The sequence below is a fragment of the Apium graveolens genome, unplaced genomic scaffold, assembly GCF_009905375.1.
Source record: "Apium graveolens cultivar Ventura unplaced genomic scaffold, ASM990537v1 ctg806, whole genome shotgun sequence".
In the NCBI taxonomy this organism is placed as follows: Eukaryota; Viridiplantae; Streptophyta; class Magnoliopsida; order Apiales; family Apiaceae; genus Apium; species Apium graveolens.
This window is the reverse complement of record NW_027420854.1, coordinates 102,695-123,082: the sequence shown is the minus strand read 5'-3', so window position 1 is coordinate 123,082 and position 20,388 is coordinate 102,695. Positions and strand designations below refer to the sequence as shown.

The following is a 20,388-nucleotide window of genomic DNA, read 5'->3' as shown; positions in this document are numbered from 1 at the left end:
TAGTCTCACCGAAAGTTACACTAGGAGAAGGATTGTCTTGCTAGTTCATTCTGATTGTCATGCTAGTTCATTCAGATTGTCTTGCTAGTTCAATCAATTGTCCTACCGAAAGTCTTGCCAGCTATAGGATTGTCATGCCAATTCAATTCCATTCGGTTGTTGATTAAAAAGAGCAGAGAAGCAGCAACTAAATATCCAGAACTCATTTTCAAGAACAAAGAAAAGAAAGCAGCCGCCTTCAAACATTTTATTTTCTTCTCTGCTTACATCAAGATCAAAATTCTAGTTTGTTAATGTTAAATCCAAACCACTAGAATTATTTATCTTGTTCTTGTGTAACAATCTAGCGGATCAAAATCCCTAGAACTTAATCTCAAATCGCGTTTAGCATTTGATTCTAATTATTGCAAAAATAGAAAAAGTTCATGTCGAATTTATTCTAAATTTGTGATAATTAATTTGAGATTAATTCCTTGTAATCGATACAGTTGTTGTAACACCTTTCAAGTTTAATAATATTTTTATTTAACTTGAATTTTGTTTCACATTTTTTATTCCGCATTTAATTCGATTATTTGGTACTGTTTGTATTCAACCCCCCTTCTACAAACAAATTGGGACCTAACAATTGGTATCAGAGCCTTCTGATTAACGAACAAATCAAGATCCTAGACTTTTGTGATTTTTCAACTCCTTGAATTTTTTATTTTATTCAAAAATTCATAATGACTTCACATAAAGTTGGAACCGTTAAAATTCCACAATTTGATAAAGAGAATTATATCATGTGGAAGAAGAAGATGCTATTATTTTTACAAGTTGCAAATCCCAAATATTCAAACTTGTTAAAGAAGGGTATAAAAACTCCGATGGTTATTGAACCGGAGGTAATAATAGATGGTGTGGTGACTACTGAAGCTAGAACCTATCCAAAAGAGCCTGAAGATTTTACTCCTGCTGAGAAGGAAGAAGCCTCCTTGGATGCCAGCCTTCAATTAATATTAATTGATTCCCTTGATCCCTTGATGAACAGACATGTGATGAACTGTAAAAATTCCAAACACATGTGGGAAACTATTGAGGTGATTAATGAAGGCACGGAGGAAGTTAGGGAGAACAAGTTGGAAATCCTAACCTCTGAATATGAACATTTCAAATCAAATCCAGGAGAAGGAATTACTGAAGTGTTTGAGAGGTACAATGCGTTGATCAACAACCTGAACATCAATGGAAAGTATTATTCAATCAGGGAGGTCAACAAAAAGTTCCTTTTAACACTGCCAGCTCATCTTGAACATAGAATCACTGCCATTAGAGAAGCTAGAGATCTGAGTGAGATTTCTTTGGACAGGCTCTATGGAGTGTTAAAAACCTATGAGTTGGAGCAGATTCAACAGAAGGAAGTCTACGGGAAGGATAGAATGGTCAGCACATCTACTGCACTTGTAGCTGAAGGTCAACAACAACAACAATTTCAACAGTTAGAAAGAATGGTACAGTTTTCCAAGGGTGAGGAAAATGAGTTAGTAGCAGAATATGATCCTCCTACTACAAATCAATCAAGTGATGATTTTTATTCCTTGGAAGAGCTGGAGCAATTGGAAGATGAATCAATGGCCCAAATTGTCAAGAGATTCTCCCATGTCAGATTAAGGAGGAATCCCAAGCTTAAGTACAAGTCCAACTACAACAAATTCCAGAAAGGTGGATCTTCATCCTCTAACACCAGCAGTGGTGGGTACAAAACAGGGATGGTTGATCGAAGCACCATTAGATGCTATAACTGCAATGAGTTGGGACACTTTGCCACAGAATGTAGGAAGCCAAAGCAAGTAAGAAAGAACTCTGAAAGGGCTTATCTGGCAAAGGGAAGAAGCTGGGATGATACTGATAGTGAAGATGAAGATGAAGGAAATCTTGCTCTTATGGCTATTGATGGAAAAGCTTCATCGTCAAGAATAGAGGTAAAACTTTCTGATGCTGAAATGGTTTATCATCTAAGAGGTAACTTAGATTGTGCACGTCGTGATAATGAACTGTTAAGTTTAAAGATCACAGACCTTGAGAAAGAGGTCAATGAATTAAGACTTATGCATATTAATCAAGACAAATTAAAAGAACAAGTATCTTTTCTAGAGAATAGAGTTGACTGTTATAGAAAACTCGAAACTATTCTCAAAGACAAGATCACCGGTCTTGAGACTAAGGTTAGAGCCTACTTCAATTCTTGTTCGAAGGCTAAAGAGTTCTACAGTAAGCAAGCTGTTAATCAAACATCTGGAATAGGTTATGATTACAATGCTGCTATTGGAGAATTAGGCATAAACTCCCCTCCTCATGTCTGTGCTAAAGGGAGGGAAGTACCACATGTGCTTAAGGGTGTTGATGAACCCCTCTATAAAGCATCAATTGCTGAACCATTTGATGCGACCTTTTCTGTTATTCAAGAAGAAATACGTGCTGAGGATCATGCTAATGAGAAGATTGTTTCCAAGTCAAGTGAGTCGAAAGTTCCAGTCAAAGTTGTGAAAGCAACTGAGACTAACTCAGACACACATGAGTTGGATAACAATAATGCCATGTCTACCATGCATAAATTGCCTGTTGTTAATCACTCTCATAAAGCATGTGGTGTTGCTAATTGTATGTCTTGTGCTTTTAATATGATGTATGCTTATTTTAATGGTAAGCATGTGTCTAATGATAAGACTACTCCTCGTCAGCATGTGAATAACAAGAAGCATGATAGGTCTAAGACTGCTAGTCCTTCTAAGGCTAGAAAGGAGACATTTGTGCCTAAGCTTAAACAGAAATTTGGTAACGCTGTTTACAAGGTCAAATGTTCAGTCATTGAGAAAGTTGAGACAATTAAAATTAAAAATGTTGTTTTGCCTGACAAAGGACAGTTCTACAAGTATGCCGGGCCCAACTAAGTTTGGGTTCCGAAGAAGGTCTAATCCATTTGAAGTGCAGGGCATTAAACAGGTGTAACCGGTAGTGTGGATTCTTGACAGTGGACCATCAAGACATATGACCGGAGATAGAGCCCTGCTATCAAATGTGGATTGAGAAAGCTGGCCCCCTGATTACCTTTGGAGATAACAGCAAAGGTTTATCTGAGGGATATGGCTGTTTGCAAGCTGGGAATGTTATCATTGTAATTTTGTATATTGTGCTAGGTTATTATCAGGAAGCAGTATCTAACATATAGCACCAGTGACGAGACTTGAGAATATTACGACATATCAGGCACCTGCTGCACATTACACTTGGAATTATACTCTAGTAAGATGTGTACAAGTGTACTCCTGATTGGTGAGTTAAAAGAAGAAGTCAGTGCACCACAGTTCATGGACTTTGCAGCTGCAGATCTATTGGACTATGCAATCTCTTCTTCACAATCTCACTTCAGGTTGGTATGAACTAGTATACTGCTCAAGCAATCGTCAAGGACATGGTATGGCACTCTAACTGCAGTTACAGTTTTATATGAATAAGTAGAGTCATCATATTTATAACTATCTTATCACTAGGCACAATCATATTGTTTTATATGTGCAGTGATATATTGATTATGCAACATAACAATTAGTATCTAAAGTACTTGACAAGTATCGGTCAATGATATGTTGTTAACATTATGTTGCAGATATTTGTAAGCTTTTGACATGAATGAGAATTACTTAGACTTTACGCTAAGTGATCAATGTTTTATCAAAAACTCATTCATTTTGAAAAACAAAAATTAAACTTCTTTCTACGTTAGTGATTTCTTATTTCATGTAAAATCTTTTGAAATCACTATTGTAAATCATTTTCTCTCTATTACCATATGTTCTATGATACAGGTTCAGTCTCCAATGACTTTCTTTCATTGACAGTCATGAGGTTGAAAACCCACAACGTCTATCCCAGACTATAAAGACAAACACAAAAACAGAACCAACCAACACTCTTTTACCACTAAAAGTAGTATGAATGAGCGTGAGGGAGATAGTGCCTAGTGCACCACATAAGGAAGGTTCTGTAGTCAACCCAGTAGCTTTGTCTCCTACATAGATGAGTAGTATTTAAACCGAGACAACTGCTAGCCCCCATACATCTTCTCAAAAAGATGTAATGGCTGAAAAGGCACAAAAACAGTTACTAGATTCATTCTCTCAACAGGGTGCGTCTATTGAATTTTTCCTGTCGGCCAAGGTATCCGATGTAGTGTCACCACCTCAAATATAAACAATTCTTAATGCACAAGGAAAGGTTACACACACAAAGGATGAGTTGACGGAAACAAGAGTTTCGACCATTTTAAGGTCAGATTCGATTGTTCAAGGTTCGTTAATGGACCAATTGCCTTTACAGGTGTTAGGAGAGGATACTGATCCAAAAGCCATATGTCAGTGGTCAGTGTCTACCTCCCCAGGCTTAAATCCCCTGGATGCATCTGCGGATAGTGGATTTGACATAGGTGCAGATCGGCAACTTGTTGACAATGATTCAGATATTACCTGATGAGTCACAAGGAAATGTCTTCACAGGCATTAGAAGGGAACTGTGATCTTTATGCTAAATTCTTTGGATCATTGTTTACCTTCCCAGAATTCAAATCTGGAACCCTAAAAAGGAAACTAGCAACTTGTAAATTATGACTCAGATTCATCTGACGAGTTTAACAAGGATGGGGATTTGTGAACTCCCATTGCACCACCTGTGACCTCCTTAAGGATGGCTAAGGTGATTTTCCTTGCAGGTACAGCTGGATTATGGAGCTATGAGAGAAGAGTGATACACTTGTGAGAATGAGTGTAAACACGAGTGGAGAGAAGAGTGAAACACATGTGAGGTACACTAAACAGGATCACACACTCACAGTGAGGAAGAAAGTGAAACTACTTGTTATTTCTTTTCCAACCAAGTGAAATATGAGAACTCCTTCTGACGACGGCATACATTCCTTCTTTAAGGGGGAGATAAAAGCTTAAGTAATAGTTTGGAGGATTCCTCAACTAAGGGGGAGAAATAGCAGGGAGTAAGAAAAAGATCCTACATGTACACTACACCACACCATTGTTGTTTCTAACTACGGATCCTATTGTACGGGAGAGGTGGTAAACACAAGGTGATTTCCTAGTAAGGGAAGAAGCAGTTAGGGGAGTACCATTGGTTTTTATCTGCGGATCCTATTGTACGGGAGAGGTGGTAAAACGAAGGTGATCTTCTTTAATCAGTTGATTCTCATAGGGGGAGAAGCAAGAGATATGGGCTTCTCAACAGGAAATGTGGTTGTACAAATGAAGATGGAACTACTTGAAGATATGTTCAGTCTAGAGGAACATCTACTTGGAATCTGGAAAATGTTAAATCTCATCCAGAACTTTTCTGCTATTTACTTTGCATGTATGTTTATATCTTTTTCTTATTTGTTAGTTGAGTTATCCTCTAGGTATTTATGTGTTATTGTCTAACAAACAAATAGGGGGAGATTGTAAGTCATATGTCAGAGACCTATTTGTACATTCGAGGATTCAACTCAACTCAAATAAGAATGTAATAAGTAAATAGTGGATCGACCGTCAGAGAGATCTCGCAAAGTAATATTTGTCAAAGGATTCAGAAACAAGGTTCATCTACAGACTTGAGGAGTTAATTCACTGGAAGAAGTTCAAGAAGTTGATCATGCCTCAGTGATATAAATCAAGATCGTGGATTTAATCAAGTGACAGAGATCTCGTCAGAGTATCATTAATTACAAGGATTTAATCTGGAGAAAATCAAAGTGTCAAAGTCAAGACATGAAGAAACGTCACGGAAGTTAGTCACTCATGAACCAGACAGTACATCGAGTGTCAACATTGAAGTGGTGGAATTGATTCATAATTCTCAGTGATTTTCAGAAGATATTCAGAAGAATGGATGCTGCTCAGGGTTAGTATTAATTCTCTATTAATTAATTAAATCATATAATTTAATTAAGAAAATAAATTATATCTGCAAAGATTAATTTATTGATTAATTAAATTAATTGATTAATTAATTCAGAATTAATTTTAGGAATTTTCAGAATTTAAATTGGATTAAAATCTGCATTAAATCAACAAGACAATTGAAAATGAACTAGCATGACAATCAGGATTGTCATACCGATTGTCATGCTAGGCCATTTTCAATAGTCTCACCGAAAGTTACACTAGGAGAAGGATTGTCTTGCTAGTTCATTCTGATTGTCATGCTAGTTCATTCAGATTGTCTTGCTAGTTCAATCAATTGTCCTACCGAAAGTCTTGCCAGCTATAGGATTGTCATGCCAATTCAATTCCATTCGGTTGTTGATTAAAAAGAGCAGAGAAACAGCAACTAAATATCCAGAACTCATAAATATCCAGAACTCATTTTTAAGAACAAAGAAAAGAAAGCAGCCGCCTTCAAACATTTTATTTTCTTCTCTGCTTACATCAAGATCAAAATTCTAGTTTGTTAATGTTAAATCCAAACCACTAGAATTATTTATCTTGTTCTTGTGTAACAATCTAGCGGATCAAAATCCCTAGAACTTAATCTCAAATCGAGTTTAGCATTTGATTCTAATTATTGCAAAAATAGAAAAAGTTCATGTCGAATTTATTCTAAATTTGTGATAATTAATTTGAGATTAATTCCTTGTAATCGATACAGTTGTTGTAACACCTTTCAAGTTTAATAATATTTTTATTTAACTTGAATTTTGTTTCACATTTTTATTCCGCATTTAATTCGATTATTTGGTACTGTTTGTATTCAACCCCCCTTCTACAAACAAATTGGGACCTAACAGGATCGTATCGAGAATAGGATAGTAGGTGCATGATAAAGCCGAATGATCTAAGTCGAACCAAAGTCAACCAGTAATAACGGTTAAAGCTTATTGAGGCAAGTATTCTGGATTTTTCTTTTAAAATACTGCAAGTACTCTTGAATTTCTTTTAAATACTGCAAATATTATTCGCTACTATTCTAAGTTCAGAATAGTTAAATGTTTTACATTTTGCTGCAATTACTCATATTATGCTTGTTCATTTATTCTTGTTACTATAATTCAATTGCTCTCTTGAGCAAATACCCATTCGTTCGGGTTATTTGCGAACCCTAATTTGGGATGTTTTGAAATCAAAATGATTTGATAACAAAATACTCTACGGGCTGGATTGTTACTATACGGGCTGGGTTTTACCCAGACCATTAATTATTAGGCCATAGTTGCCAGGGTGCCCCATATGTTGGTTGGGTCTATGCAGTTGGGTATAGATCCGCACTATCTCCTGACTGATCAGCAGGTTATAGTGCATATGTTGGTTTCTAGTGTCCAGTCCAATTTTTTATTGTTCGCCATTAATAGCATTCCCTCTTGAAATAAAATGTGATTATGGTTTAAAGTTATTCTTCGGGAAATTACAATATTTCTAAATATATTCGAGGTTCAGATTGTTGCTGCAGCATTAGTTGCTCAGTGATAGTTAGGATCTTGAATGAATTGAGATCTTCTTAATTATTCAACCCGTCCTTATCAGGCTGGTTTAGCAGGCTAAGTCTATGGAAACTTAGTCGATAATGATGGATACTGAATAGTTAGGAATTTCTTGAACGTCGTTTTATGAATAGTTATTGCATTCATTGCCTAATTATAAAATGATACCAGAAGCTATTTTAAAAACACGCGATCTCTAAAGCTCTTACAAAAATGTCATTATGTCCTATGTGATTCATAGCAATGCAAATCAAATTGATTTTAAGATAACGAGGTATATCCTTTAAATGATTTCGTGTTTCGCCCTTCAAAATATTTCAGAGATTTTGTCTGGAAGTTTTCTTTGAAATTAATGTTTGAAACTCAAATTATATACTTGCTGGGCATTTTTGGCTCACTCTTGCTTTGTCAATTCTTATTTCTGCCAGAAATAGATAAGGATAAAAATGAATAGCTTAGATAGACAGCAGAAGTTCGAGAAATCTCCGCTGCGAGAGGTTGAAGAAGTTAGAAGAATATGATTCGAGCATTAGTTCAGAGGTATTTACAATTGTATTTTAGTTGTTGTAAGTTGTAGAAGATTAGATTCTTGTTTCATACCATAACCTATAAACGATCCGGATTCAAGGGGTTATTTATTTATTTCTTTATTCTATGTAAGGATTGTTTAGTGACACCAAATCTTGACCCCGGATTTGGGATGTTACAGTTGGTATCAGAGCTGCAGGTTATTGGTCACTGAAATAAGAATAGGTTAGAGTAAGATAGGAATGATAGGTCGTACAGGATAGGAAAGACCCTAGGCATACTCAGGTTAAGTTGAGTTGAGTACGAATTAGGGTTAGCGGATCCGATCTAGAGTTGCTAAGATAGGATCGTTGAGAAAGTGTAAGGCGAATATCATAACATTTTAGGTATATTGAGTTATCAGATTATACAATAATGAGGAATCGACGGATCATTGGAGACGGGGTATGTTACCCTACTTTTCACGTGGTTTTGAAGAATATGCGATCGATTCTTGTTAGAATTGTGTAAGAGAAGTTACGATTTAACTTAGAATTAGGTATTAGGACGAGTTCCACGTCGAGGGCAACCAGTTGATGGAAGCTGATGAAGAACCAACGTTGCATGTTTCGAAGGCACCGCCGTGGTGAGAAGGATCCTATCACTTATTGGAAGTTGCGCGAGGAATGATATCTACCTTCCTAGATATAGGTAAGACTAGCAAGAAGGTACGACCCTATCTACATACAGAACATCGAATCACATGCGTGGTTGTAAGCATAACATCAAGGACGATGAAAAGAATGTCAAAGATATTACTACAAGTCAGCGTTGTGATAGAATTGCGAATAAGATGATTTACGACGGTGAATGAAGTTTTGGCGACTAATCTGTGCGAGCTGAATCCGAGGAAATATAGAAGAGGTATCAAAGTGAAGAGACCCTTATATGGACATTATTTAATTAGACATTTCATTGTTAAACCATAAAAATAGCAAGTAATGTATATAGTAATGACGACCAAATATTTGATTTCCAAAACTTTAAAATGAGATTTCGGAAAAGATTTTCTTAATCAACTTTCAGAAGATTTTTGCATTAAATGAGTTTTACAAATTGGTTGCCAAACTACTACTTATGTTCTTGTTATTATAAAGAGAAAATGATCCAAAAAGAAGAATGGAATTAGACTCAGTGTTGTTATTCAAAGGGCCAAGTAGACCCATCAGCAGGAAGAAGGTTTAAGGTTGCTGTGAAAAATGAAAGTACACGTTGTTTAATAAAATCAATAATTGAATCAACGTATTAAAATATTATTTCCCCACTTTATAAGATTAATAAAATTTAACGAGATTCGTGATTCGAATGGACGGAGGATGATTGAAGGAAATGGCAGAATCTTCTAGATGATTGGAGAAGAATCGTATTTCTATCAATGAAATAGAGGCATTACGTGATCAATGGGTATTTTACACGACATAGATGAAATCTGAAGCTGTGATTTTAACTTCGGAATGACGCGATTAAGATTAAATTATTGAAGCATTTGGTGTGAAAGCATTTCCAGGAAGCATTTCAAAGCAGTGATGTGACTTGAATCGTGAACCTGTATCCGCACGATCCTGAAGGCATACGTAAGTGAAGCGTGGAAGGTGATCGGCATTGACATTCTTTCTTCTAGTATGATAACATATGTTCTTCTCGAATTTGAATATGTATAAGCTTCTTCTGTTGATAAATCATATGAGGCGGAAATGAAAGAACATTCTTGTATCCCTTCTGAATTGTTGCTTTTCTCAAATTCTTGATTCCCAATTGAGACAACAGTGTTATGATATGACGCTTTGTCGAAATGATGAAGAGTCGGGTGGGACGCCACCTAATCATGTGTTGTATGCCATATAGTATGAAAGACTGGCCATCTTGAGTACGAATATGGTTGTCTCATCCTTCACTCATTTTTCTTCCTTCAATCAGTTGTCGCATTGTTATTCCTTATTCCGTTTTCCAATCAAAATCATGTTTACAAACTCTCCTCTTGCATCGAGTCTGTTCTTTGACGATTCCAAAAGAAATAGAATAGTCATGTGCGACAGGTAGAATTACGTGTCAAAGGAGAATATGATTGCAAGTTGATAAATAATGCACTTCAAACTAGAGGATTTCGACGCGAAATGAATGGTTAGTGAATCATACATTTATTACAAAATAAGGAAGCAAAGTTGTGTGCGTCAGACGCTGCAAACAAGTATCGGGACGATAATCAAAGATCAATGAAATTCCGAACAATGACTCAGACATGTAATTACGATGTGAAACATCCCTTCGTCACTGGAAGATACTGTTCGTGAAGACTCAAGATGGAAGAAATCTTAAATGTAATCAAACTTCGAACGTGTTCTTCAAGAAATTGTAAAATTTTCTAATTTGCGTAAATAAGTGATGATGAATCCAATGCTCATACCCGGGTCAGTAACGAAAGTTCGATGCGAAGCCATAAATAGAGATGAAGCAATGGTGACTCGATTGTGAAATTTTTCAAGAAATAATAATCTAACGGTTGAGTTTTTACGAGATTGTGACGGTAATAATGAAGACCATGCGCAGTTATTAAAAGATAAACCAATTAATAATGGTCAGAAATAAATTAACAGAATCATGAAATCAAACCTTAAATTCATTAGGGGCAATTCGTAATATTCTAAAAAGAATTGAGAAAGGTATGGTTATATTAATCATTGTGGGTTTCAGATCCAATCCTGTTAGGGCGAAATCACGCACTAATATTCACGCAAGTATACGCGTTCGCAAATAATATAGAATACTTTCTAGTTCGTTCCCTCAGAGACTCAGACTAAGTTTTGTCTAATTAAACTCACTCACCAATGTATGACTACTTCTCAATGTTAAGATAATAACACTTAAAATTGTTGATTAAATATTAACTATAATTAACTACTTAATTAACCACTTAACTAACACTTCAACTTATCAATAATAAAACACTCATGAGATCACAACTTCATTATTACTTCCTTCTATAGCCATTGTTATTACCTTTAGCATGTAACAGTGATGATATTAATCGAATAATACAAAACTGATAAAAGCCAACTTTTATTGTACTAATACCATTCTACCAAGCATCCACAATTAAGATAGAAGTTGAATAGTCATCAATTATGTTGAGTTCCTATATGTCTACAGAAATTGACAACACAACGATTTAAGCACAAGTTATTCCTTTTGACTACATAGGGCAAATAAAACTGTTAGAGTTACCCACTAATCATGCACAACGTACATGAACCTATGCTAGCATGGCAAGTTCTAAATCTCAAGATCCCCCGTCGCTTCACAAGAGATTAACACCCTATCTTATATGTTCGCGACGCACATAAGACGAATACGCACAACCAATACTAGATATCATGCAAACATCACACACTAAAGTATTAAACAATTAACTAAAGAATTTCATAATAAATCTGTTGCAACCCCATGATCACGATTAGCCCATAATAGAACTCATCGCCATCATGGGTTCATATGAAATCATGATAATCAACACAAGAAAATAATAACTAAACTAATTATATTAAAACAGAGTACGTCACAAGAGTAAATAAGCCAAAGCAAGAAAACTAGCATCCAACGTTACAACGAAACAAGAATCACAAGAATATATGCTTCCTCTTCGCTGCAGTGTGCTAAATCGGTCTTCTTCCTTATTTCCTTCGCTTCTTGTGCCAACACAATTTAAAACATAATCTACTTCTTATTCTCTATGAAAACGTCTCAAATCTACTTATATAATAGTCCCATAAAACTCAGATTACATAGAAGTTGGAAACCAAACAGAAGTAGAAGTCTAAAATAATTCAGCTTTTTCCCCGACCCTGCGCGGCCGCTCAGTATTTCTGCGCGGGCGCGCAAGGCTGCTGCGCGGCCGCTCAGCATTGCTGCGCGGGCGCGCAGGACCCTACTGGAAAAATTCCCGGTTTGCTCCGTTTCTTCGCCGTAATCTGCCCGTTCTCTTCCTGTCGCAATGGTGAACACATGCCAAGGCTTATTCTTGATGATTCCTCCTCCGAAATGCAACTAATACCCTGAAATGCATAAACACTAGAAAAACGCATCAAATACACAAAATACTTGATTTCAAGACACCAATTTAAGCCATTTTAAGACGTTCTAAGTGGTATAAAATGCCACTTATCACACCCCCAAACTTAAATCGATGCTTGTCCTCAAGCGTCACAGACTCAAAACAAATAAAAATATGCATGAATGCAATCTATATGAAAATGCAACGATCCCCCTTACTACAATTAACCATCCAAATTGTCATGTCTCAACGAATGCAGTTAGACACTAAAGATCAATAAACTCATGCAAACAGACCTACAGCCAGAAACGTGGTGTGTGCAAATGCTTAACAGATATGCTTCGGAACTAGACCAATTACTATGACTAGACTATCCTCAAGGCAATCCTACGATTATACAAAGAATAAAAATTCTAGGCACAAAGTGATATACAACACTACAAGAACTCTAGAGCTTACTACGTAATCGTGCTTTTTATTTACAACTGAAATGCTTATTTGACCGTGCAATGAGTGAGGTCCACAAAAGACTTATACAATGGTATCCATGTAACGAGCGTTAGGTTAGCGGATCCCAGACTCTAAAAGCCTTAGGTCACTAGGCACAAAGTCCCCTAAGAACTTAATAACTCGAATACCAAAGAGCCCACTCTTGATCAATTATGCAATTTTTTTTTTTTCTGAGCAAGTGCGTTTCGCTCCATCTTGCTCAACCCTAGACTACTCGCATAACATGCGAGCCGGCTACTAGCCATTTGACGCCTAGCCACAACTAGCAACAAATTCCATTTTTACTCCATTTTTTTTTCTTTTTCATGCCTTTACCACTAAGAACCTATTATCAAATTCTAAGCATAATAAATAGATTATCCTCGAAAATAATCAGATCATAACAATAATCTAGCCCTTAAGCATTCTCTAAGACTTAGTGAAAATACAAGTGCTTCTAGCATGCATATCAACCTACACAACTTAATATCATTTTAATGTTATCACTACACTCGCATCAATATCACAATTCAGTCGATAAATCATTGCAAAAGGGATCATGGTATATGCATGAGCTATATGATATGACAAACAAATAAAGCTATATAAAAAAAACTTATATGGCAAAAATTATGCAACTATATGAACTAACTATCATGAATATGCAGCTATATGACACACACAAAATATTCCTTAACTACCACCCCCAAACTTAAAATCTTCACTGTCCCCAGTGAAGGTAGTAGAAAGGAACACAGGGTATACCTACTCGGAGTCATCATCATCATCACCCTCAGTGGGTGGAGTATCAGGCGGCGGGTATGCAGAGTCCTCACCAAAAACTGGCCACCGGATATCAGCTCCAAGGCCTCGAAAAGCAGTCCCTAACGCAAGGGTGAGCTCCTGAGCAAACCTGCTCTGCGTCTCATACATGGCATCCATCCGCCGTGAAAGCCTCCTATACTGGGCATCACCCATCCCAGCACCCTCCTGAGCTCTCGAAGAACCAGCCTCACCATGCCCTGGCCTAGCCATAGTAGCACCTCGTGCTAGACGTCCTCCTGGAGGACGATAACCCAGCCCATGCTCCTCAGGCTCACCACCGGTCCACTCCTGCATCCCATTTAGAGTGCCAGAATCTATCGGAGCTGCTGGCAACTGCAACTGCTCATGAGCCGGCCAGTTCACTCCTACTGCTCGGCATAGCTTCGTAACCGTGGATGCATAAGGGATGTTCATACTTTGCTCCCCTCAAAAACTTCAGAATTCCTTGGTAGATAAACTCACCAAGGTCCACATAGTATTCCTCATTCAGAATTCCCCACAACAACTGTGCTCTCTCAACTGTGACCTCGTGTGCATGTGAAGAAGGCAAAATATTAGCACATATAAATGCATTCCATGCACGGGCATACCTGTTCATGGCGATCGCCGGAAAGTGACGATACTCATTATTGGCTGGACTGCGGTTCCAAACTGTGCCCGGTCGACAGAGAGTCGCACAAATCAAATCCAAGTCAAAATCCTCAGCAGTCTTTTCATTCCAGTTCTCCTCCTCGGGCTTCCTCTCTCGCTGTCCAATCACACGGCGAATCGCCGCAGGATGATAATCAACCGTCAGCCCACGAACTACAGAAAACCCATTCTTTTCAGCCTTCGCGTTCGCGTAGAACTCGCGAACAACACTCATCGGTACTGCTTCGGGTGACTCACAAAAAGCTATCCACCCCTTCTCTGCAATCATGGGCAACAACTCACCATCCCTCCCTGATGGTAAAAACCCCCTCTTCTTCAGAATCGGCTTCCCCAACAGCCTAGTGTACTCCTCCTCCGCAGCTCTGTCAGTTAACCGAGGCCTTGCAGCAGTGCCCCTTGATGAATCAGCAGTAGGAACTGTGCTGCTGCTGTCAATAGTGCGTGCTCTCTTGGGTGCCATTGATTTGTGAATAAAAGTGTGTAAGAACTGATTTTTGATGTTTATGAGAGGGTTTAAGTGTAGGAAGTTTGTGGGAGATATGTGGGATAGGTGTATGTATATATAGGGTGTGGAGTAGGTTAAAATAGATTAGGAGTGGGGTTGAGGGATAAAATCATGGGGTAATGGGAAAAGAATTCGTGAGTTTATGGGCTGTGATGGGTTTTTGTGTTTTGTATTTTTTTTTTTTCTGAACTGTAAAAAATTTTCTGGAACTCGACCCCTGCGCGGCCGCTCAGCATTTCCGCGCGGGCGCGCAGCAAGCTGCGCGGCCGCTCAGCATAGCTGCGCGGGCGCGCAGAGGGTCTCTGGAAAAAAAAATTTTCAGCCCCTTTTTTCTGATTTTTTTGTGTTTTTGGATAGGTTATTAACTTCTAAGGGTTCCTGTAACAACAATTCATGGGTTGCCTCCCACGCAGCGCTTCTTTTTCATCATTAGCTTGACGTTCCGTACCTTTCTCAAGTAGTCAACAAAATGGCACTAACCACCTCTCGGTTTGCCATATCCCCATAGTAGTGCTTCAACCGCTGACCGTTAACCTTGAATGCTTGGTCCGAATCATTCTCAAAAATTTCCACCGCTCCATGTGGAAACACAGTTTTGACAATAAAAGGTCCAGCCACCTTGATTTCAACTTCCCAGGAAAAAGTCGGAGCCGAGAGTTGAATAACAGAACTTGTTGCCCTGGCACAAATAACTTAGGATGTAGCTTCCTATCGTGCCACCTCTTCACCTTTTCCTTATACATTTTGTTATTCTCGTACGCTTGCAGTCGAAATTCATCAAGTTCATTAAGCTGAAGCATTCTTTTCTTACCAGCTGCATCTAAATCCAGGTTCAATTTCTTCAATGCCCAGTAGGCCTTATGCTCAAGCTCCGCCGGTAGATGACATCCCTTACCGTACACCAACTGAAACGGTGACATCCCAAGTGGAGTTTTGTATGCTGTTCTGTAAGCCCAAACAGCTTCATCGAGCTTTAAAGACCAATCCTTCCTTGACGGACAAACAACCTTCTCTAGAATGCGCTTTATCTCTCTGTTAGACACTTCCGCTTGACCATTTGTTTGCGGATGATAGGCAGTAGCTACTCGATGATTCACATTATAATGCTGCATCATAGAAGTGAAGTTACGGTTGCAAAAATGTGATCCTTCATCACTTATGATTACCCGAGGCGTTCCAAACCTTGTGAAAATTTGCTTATGAAGAAAATTTAGCACTGCCTTTGCATCATTTGTCGGTAAAGCTTTAACTTCGACCCATTTTGAGACATAATCGACTGCCAGCAAGATGTACTGATTATTGCAAGACGAGATAAAAGGCCCCATGAAATCGATTCCCCATACATCAAAGACCTCGACTTCAAGCATCACATTTAATGGCATCTCATCCTTCCTTAACAAATTTCCCACTCTTTGGCAACGATCACACCTTAAAACAAACTGATGAGCATCCTTGAACAAAGTAGGCCAGAAAAAACCTGCTTGCAGAATACGAGCTGCCGTCTTCTCACCTCCATAGTGTCCACCATAAACCGTGGAATGGCAGTCTCGTAATATCCCCTCCGTCTCACAGAACGGGATACATCTCCTGATGATCTGATCAGCTCCCTGTCTAAACAAATATGGTTCATCCCACATATACCACTTCACCTCATGCAGAAACTTCTTTTTCTGAGCGGATGTCAAATTAAGCGGCATTATATTGCTGACAAGATAGTTTACAATATCTGCAAACCATGGTTCTTCTTCCTGAATTGCAAACAACTGCTCATCCGGAAAAGATTCATTGATTAACGTCCTATCTTGTGAAGTAGAATCGGGATTCTCCAACCTAGAGAGATGGTCAGCTACTTGATTCTCAGTACCTTTTCTATCTTTGATCTCTAACTCAAATTCCTGAAGTAAAAGCACCCAACGAATGAGTCTCGGCTTCGAATCCTTCTTAGAAACCAGATAGCGAATAGCTGCATGATCAGTGAATACTGTTACTTTCGTACCAAGTAGATAAGATCGAAATTTCTCAAAGCCAAAGACTATAGCCAAAAGCTCCTTCTCAGTAGTGGTGTAGTTCAATTGGGCCCCATTTAAAGTCTTACTCGCATAGTAGACCACATGGAAGAGATTTTTCTTGCGCTGTCCCAGAACTGCACCTACCGCATAGTCACTCGCATCACACATCATCTCAAACGGTTCTGTCCAATCTGGTGCTGTAATAACTGGTGCCGTGATCAAACTCCCTTTGAGAGTCTCGAATGCTGCCAAACATTCATCATCAAATTTGAAAGCCACATCTTTCTCAAGTAAATTGCACAACAGCTTAGATATCTTTGAAAAGTCCTTGATGAATCGCCGATAAAAACCCGCATGACCGAGAAAACTACGGATTCCTTTCATCGAATTAGGTGGGGGAAGATTTTCAATGACTCCCACCTTGGCCTTGTCCACCTCCAGACCTTTGCTAGAGACCTTATTCCCAAGGATAATGCCTTCACACACCATAAAATGACATTTCTCCCAATTAAGCACCAAATTAGTTTCCACGCATCTTTTGAGTACGGCGTGCAGATTATTCAAACATTCATCATATGAGTGTCCAAAGACGGAGATGTCATCCATGAACACTTCGACGTTATTTCCAATCATGTCAGAGAATATAGCCATCATACATCTCTGAAAGGTGGTCGGGGCGCCACATAACCCAAACGAAACTCTACGAAAGGCAAATGTGCCAAATGGACAAGTGAAGGTAGTCTTTTCCTGATCCTCTGGTGCAATACAAATCTGATTATACCCGGAATAACCATCCAGAAGACAAAAATACTCATGTCCCGCCAATCTGTCAAGCATTTGATCAATGAATGGGAGAGGGAAGTGATCCTTCCTTGTGGCTTTGTTCAATTTTCTATAATCCATGCATACTCTCCATCCTGTAACTGTTCGAGTAGGGATGAGCTCATTCTTTTCATTTACGACCACAGTGATACCTCCTTTCTTAGGTACACATTGCACGGGGCTCACCCACGAGCTGTCAGAAATAGGATAAATGATGTCTGCATCTAGCCATTTCAGAATTTCTTTCTTCACCACCTCCTTCATGATCGGGTTCAGTCTTCGTTGTTGTTCCACAGTTGGCTTACTACCTTCCTCTAACAGAATTTTATGCATACAATATGAAGGACTTATCCCCTTGATGTCTGCTATGGTCCATCCTATAGCCGATTTGAATTCTCTCAAAATCCTTAAGAGCTTGTCTTCCTCACTACCTGAAAGGTCAGCTGAATTAATAACAGGTAACGTAGATGCATCACCTAAAAAAGCATACCTCAAGTGTTCAGGTAATGGTTTTAGCTCCAAGGTAGGTGCTTCCTCTATTGATGGTTTGAGCTTCCCTTCAGCATTCTTAAGGTCAGAAGTACCAAGAGATTCAAATGGTATGTCGAGCTTTCGCTTCCATGGAGAAGCGTTCAGATATTGTAATTGCTCGTTGCTATCTTCATCATCGCTGTCAAAATCCCCCACTAAGGCCTTTTCCAATGCATCAGACATTAGCATATGATCGAGTTCCGAAGTAACCGCAGAATCAATCACATCCACTTTTAAGCACTCCTCATCTTCTGTAGGGAATTTCATTGCCTTGAATACGTTGAAGGTCACATCCTGATCTTGGACCCGCATAGTAAGTTCCCCTTTTTGCACATCTATCAAAGTACGGCCAGTAGCCAAGAAAGGCCTCCCCAAGATTATGGGAATCTTCTTATCTTCCTCAAAATCCAGAATAACAAAATCTGCAGGAAAGAAGAGCTTATCCACCTTGATGAGCACATCCTCAACTATGCCCCTTGGGTAAGTAATGGAACGGTCCGCCAATTGTAACGACATGTATGTGGGTTTTGGATCAGGCAGATCCAGCTTTTTAAAGATCGACAACGGCATCAGATTAATGCTTGCTCCCAAATCACAAAGGCACTTGTCAAAAGTTAGATTGCCAATGGTGCAAGGAATGGTGAAGCTTCCTGGATCTTTCAGTTTTGGTGGTAACTTTTGTTGCAGAACCGCGCTGCATTCTTCCGTGAGAGCAACGATTTCAAGGTCATCCAGTTTCACCTTCCTTGAAAGAATAGTCTTCATAAACTTCGCATAACTAGGCATTTGTTCCAGAGCCTCAGCGAAAGGTATATTGATGTGAAGTTTCTTGAACACCTCCAGAAACTTCCCGAACTGTCTATCCAGCTTTTGTTGCTGCAATCTCTTAGGAAAAGGTGGTGGAGGATAGAGCTGTTTCTCCCCTGTATTAGCCTCAGGCAGAGTGTGTTCAACAGTAGTCTTCTTTGGTTCCGCCGCTTTCTCCTTTTCCTTAGATTCTTCATCTCTAACTTCAGCTTCGACTTCTTTTGCCTTTTCAGCATCAGCTACTTTTCCAGACCTTAAGGTAATAGCCTTGACTTGCTCTTTAGCTTCCTTCCTGCCTGGTACTTCCGTGTCACTGGGAAGAGTGCCAGGTTGACGATTGAGCACTGTATTGGCTAATTGACCAATTTGATTTTCCAAGGTCTTGATAGAAACCGCCTGACTCTTGCACAATAGCTTAAGTTCCTCAAAATCAGCACTAGTAGGTGCAGCTGCACTTCCCTGTTGAGGATATGATTGCCTTGTAGCATACTGCTGTGGTTGCTGAAATCCAGGTGGGTTAAACTGTTTACTTACTCCTTGCTGATATGGTGGCTGAATAGCATTCTGATTATTCCCCCAGCTGAAATTTGGATGATTTATATTGTTAGGATGATAGGTCGTTGGCACAGGCTGCTGTTGTCGCTAATAATTATTCACATACTGAACAGATTCGTTGACAAAAGAACACTGATCCGTAGCATGAGAACCTGCACAAAGCTCACACACCATAGCTATTTGATTAACTCCATACATAGCCAAAGAATCAACCTTCATTGATAGCGCTTGGAGCTGGGCTGCAATAGCGGTGGCTGCATCAACTTCCAGAATACCTGCTACCTTGCCTGACGTCATCCTCTGAGTTGGGTTTTGATGCTCATTTGCAGCCATTGTCTCTATAAGATTATACGCCTCAGTATAGCTTTTAGCCCATAAGGCGCCTCCAGCTGCTGCATCGAGCATGGGCCGAGATTGGGCCCCCAAACCATTATAAAAACCAGTGATTACCATCCAATCCGGCATTCCATGATATGGACATTTTCTCAACATTTCCTTGTAGCGTTCCCAAGCATCGCACATAGATTCTGTAGGTTGCTGCGCAAACTGAGTAAGAGCACTCCTCATAGCAGCAGTCTTTGCCATTGGATAAAACTTCACCAGAAACTTTTGCGCAAGATCTTGCCACGTAGTGATGGACCCAGCTGGTTCAGAATGTAACCAGTCTTTAGCCTTATCCCTCAGTGAGAATGGGAAAAGCCTCAACTTGATAGCCTCATCAGTCACGCCATTATATTTAAAAGTGCTGCAGATCTCGACAAAATTCCTTATGTGCATGTTGGGGTCTTCAGTTGCCGCTCCTCCAAAAGAAACAGAATTCTACACCATCTGAATAGTGCCCGGCTTGATTTCAAAGGTGTTAGCTTGAATAGCCGGGTGAAGGATGCTTGACTGAATGTCATCAATTTTAGGCCGAGAAAAATCCATAAGAGCTGGATCAGGTTGAACAATACGATCTCCCATGTTTACTGGTTCTTTCTGCTCAGTTCCTGAATCCGAATCCTCAAAATCTAACTTCTCCGGAGTATCAAGAACTTCGTCTTTCTCCTCAGCTGTATCTAAGGTCCTCTTGCGAGCACGA

General features: G+C 39.1%; 1 non-coding gene across 1 annotated transcript; it reads left to right on the top strand.

Moving 5' to 3' along the window:
* The first annotated feature begins 19,770 nt into the window (after nucleotides 1–19,770).
* Nucleotides 19,771–19,877, top strand: LOC141704622 (small nucleolar RNA R71). The gene has a single exon (XR_012568023.1). It is a non-coding gene; the product is annotated as a small nucleolar RNA R71 (small nucleolar RNA).
* The last annotated feature ends 511 nt before the right edge of the window (nucleotides 19,878–20,388 follow it).